Below are 2,500 nucleotides of genomic sequence, written 5' to 3' on the forward strand. Positions count from 1 at the left end.
TGGGAGACCACCTGGGAATTCCAGGTGCTGTATGCCTTTTTTTTTCTCTCTCTTGTTCTTGCTTCCTTCAATGCTGGTTTTGAGATGTATAAGAGATGTAGGTCAGTAGACAACCAATACCTACAGCCACACCACCCTGAACAAGCCCAATCTCGGCTGATTTTGGAAGCTAAGCAGGGCCGGGCCTGGTTAGTACTTGGATGGGAGACCACCTGGGAATACCAGGTGTCATAGGCTTTTTTTTTTTCTCTCTCTTGTTCTTGCTTACTTTAATGCTGGTTTTGAGATGTATAAGAGATGTAGGTCAGTAAACAACCAATACCCACGGCCACACCACCCTGAACAAGCCCAATCTCGTCTGATCTTGCAAGCTAAGCGGGAACAGGCCTGGTTAATACGTGGATGGGAGACCACCTGGGAATACCAGGTGCCATAGGCCTTTTTTTTTCTCTCTCTCTTTTTCTTGCTTCCTTCAATGCTGGTTTTGAGATGTATGAGAGATGTAGGTCAGTAGGCAAAAAACACCTACAGCCACACCACCCTGAACAAGCCCAATCTTGACTGATCTTGGAAATTAAGCAGCGCCAGGCTTGGTTAGTACTTGGATGGGAGACCACCTGGGAATTCCAGGTGCTGTAGGCATTTTTTTATTTCTCTCGTTACTCCTTCCTTCAATGCTGGTTTTGAGATGTATGAGAGATGTAGGTCAGTATATAACCAATACCTACAGCCACACCACCCTGAACAAGCCATATCTCGCCTGATCTTAGAAGCTAAGCAGGGCTGGGCCTGGTTAGTATTTGGATGGGAGACCACCTGGGAATACCAGGTGTCGTAGGCATTTTTTTTTCTCTCTCTTGTTCTTGCTTACTTTAATGCTGGTTTTGAGATGTATAAGAGATGTAGGTCTGTAAACAACCAACATTTACAGCCACACCACCCTGAACAAGCCCAATCTCGTCTGATCTTGGAAGCTAAGCAGGGCCAGGCCTGGTTAGTACTTGGATGGGAGACCACCTGGAAATACCAGGTGCTGTAGGCCTTTTTTTTCTCTCTCTCTTGTTCTTGCTTCCTTCAATGCTGGTTTTGAGATGTATAAGAGATGTAGGTCTGTAAGCAACCAACACTTACAGCCACACCACCCTGAACAAGCCCAATCTCGTCTGATCTTGGAAGCTAAGCAGGGCCAGGCCTGGTTAGTACTTGGATGGGAGACTACCTGGGAATACCAGGTGCCATAGGCATTTTTTTTTCTCTCTCTTGTTCTTGCTTCCTTCAATGCTGGTTTTGAGATGTATGAGAGATGTAGGTCAGTAGGCAACAAATACCTACAGCCACACCACCCTGAACAAGCCCAATCTTGACTGATCTTGGAAGCTAAGCAGGGCCGGGCTTGGTTAGTATTTGGATTGGAGACCACCTGGGAATTCCAGGTGCTGTAGGCATTTTTTTATTTCTCTCATTACTGCTTCCTTCAATGCTGGTTTTGAGATGTATAAGAGATGTAGGTCAGTAAGCAACCAACACCTACAGCCACACCACCCTGAACAAGCCCAATCTCACCTGATCTTGGAAGCTAAGCAGGGCCGGGCCTGGTTAGTACTTGGATGGGAGACCACCTGGGAATACCAGGTGCTGTAGGCCTTTTTTTTCTCTCTCTTGTTCTTGCATCCTTCAATGCTGGTTTTGAGATGTATAAGAGATGTAGGTCAGTAGGCAACCAATACCTACAGCCACACCACCCTGAACAAGCCCAATCTCGCCTGATCTTGGAAGCTAAGCAGGGCCGGGCCTGATTAGTAATTGAATGGGAGACCACCTGGGAATACCAGGTGCTGTAGGCCTTTTTTTTCTCTCTCTTGTTCTTGCTTCCTTCAATGCTGGTTTTGAGATGTATAAGAGATGTAGGTCTGTAAGCAACCAACACCTACAGCCACACCACCCTGAACAAGCCCAATCTCATCTGATCTTGGAAGCTAAGCAGGGCCAGGCCTGGTTAGTACTTGGATGGGAGACCACCTGGGAATAACAGGTGCCGTAGGCCTTTTTTTTTCTCTCTCTTGTTCTTGCTTCCTTCAATGCTGGTTTTGAGATGTATGAGAGATGTAGGTCAGTACATAACCAATACCTACAGCCAAACCACCCTGAACAAGCCATATCTCGCCTGATCTTGGTAGCTAAGCAGGGCCGGGCCTGGTTAGTACTTGGATGGGAGACCACCTGGGAATACCAGGTGTCGTAGGCTTTTTTTTTTCTCTCTCTTGTTCTTGCTTCCTTCAATGCTGGTTTTGAGATGTATAAGAGATGTAGGTCTGTAAGCAACCAACACTTACAGCCACACCACCCTGAACAAGCCCAAACTCGCCTGATCTTGGAAGCTAAGCAGGGCCGGGCCTGGTTAGTAGTTGGATGGGAGACCACCTAGGAATACCAGGTGCCGAAGGACTTTTTTTTTCTCTCTCTTGTTCTTGCTTCCTTCAATGCTGGTTTTGAGATGTAG

The 2,500-nt window shown here is 46.8% G+C and overlaps 1 non-coding gene and 12 pseudogenes across 1 annotated transcript; all 13 read left to right on the plus strand.

Moving 5' to 3' along the window:
• Positions 1-36, plus strand: part of LOC142124111 (5S ribosomal RNA) — a 119-nt pseudogene extending 83 nt beyond the window's left edge.
• Positions 37-118: 82 nt separating this feature from the next.
• LOC142124115 (5S ribosomal RNA) lies at positions 119-237 on the plus strand (annotated as a pseudogene).
• An 83-nt stretch (positions 238-320) lies between these two features.
• On the plus strand, positions 321-439 carry LOC142124204 (5S ribosomal RNA; annotated as a pseudogene).
• Positions 440-523: 84 nt separating this feature from the next.
• Positions 524-642, plus strand: LOC142124141 (5S ribosomal RNA; annotated as a pseudogene).
• An 80-nt stretch (positions 643-722) lies between these two features.
• On the plus strand, positions 723-841 carry LOC142124152 (5S ribosomal RNA; annotated as a pseudogene).
• An 82-nt stretch (positions 842-923) lies between these two features.
• Positions 924-1,042, plus strand: LOC142124005 (5S ribosomal RNA; annotated as a pseudogene).
• An 83-nt stretch (positions 1,043-1,125) lies between these two features.
• Positions 1,126-1,244, plus strand: LOC142124113 (5S ribosomal RNA; annotated as a pseudogene).
• An 82-nt stretch (positions 1,245-1,326) lies between these two features.
• On the plus strand, positions 1,327-1,445 carry LOC142124154 (5S ribosomal RNA; annotated as a pseudogene).
• Positions 1,446-1,525: 80 nt separating this feature from the next.
• LOC142124049 (5S ribosomal RNA) lies at positions 1,526-1,644 on the plus strand. The gene has a single exon (XR_012684544.1). It is a non-coding gene; the product is annotated as a 5S ribosomal RNA (ribosomal RNA).
• Positions 1,645-1,725: 81 nt separating this feature from the next.
• Positions 1,726-1,844, plus strand: LOC142124004 (5S ribosomal RNA; annotated as a pseudogene).
• Positions 1,845-1,925: 81 nt separating this feature from the next.
• Positions 1,926-2,044, plus strand: LOC142123970 (5S ribosomal RNA; annotated as a pseudogene).
• Positions 2,045-2,126: 82 nt separating this feature from the next.
• On the plus strand, positions 2,127-2,245 carry LOC142124137 (5S ribosomal RNA; annotated as a pseudogene).
• Positions 2,246-2,327: 82 nt separating this feature from the next.
• Positions 2,328-2,446, plus strand: LOC142124169 (5S ribosomal RNA; annotated as a pseudogene).
• The last annotated feature ends 54 nt before the right edge of the window (positions 2,447-2,500 follow it).

Source organism: Mixophyes fleayi, unplaced genomic scaffold (genome assembly GCF_038048845.1).
Source record: "Mixophyes fleayi isolate aMixFle1 unplaced genomic scaffold, aMixFle1.hap1 Scaffold_2422, whole genome shotgun sequence".
NCBI classification, from domain to species: domain Eukaryota; kingdom Metazoa; phylum Chordata; class Amphibia; order Anura; family Limnodynastidae; genus Mixophyes; species Mixophyes fleayi.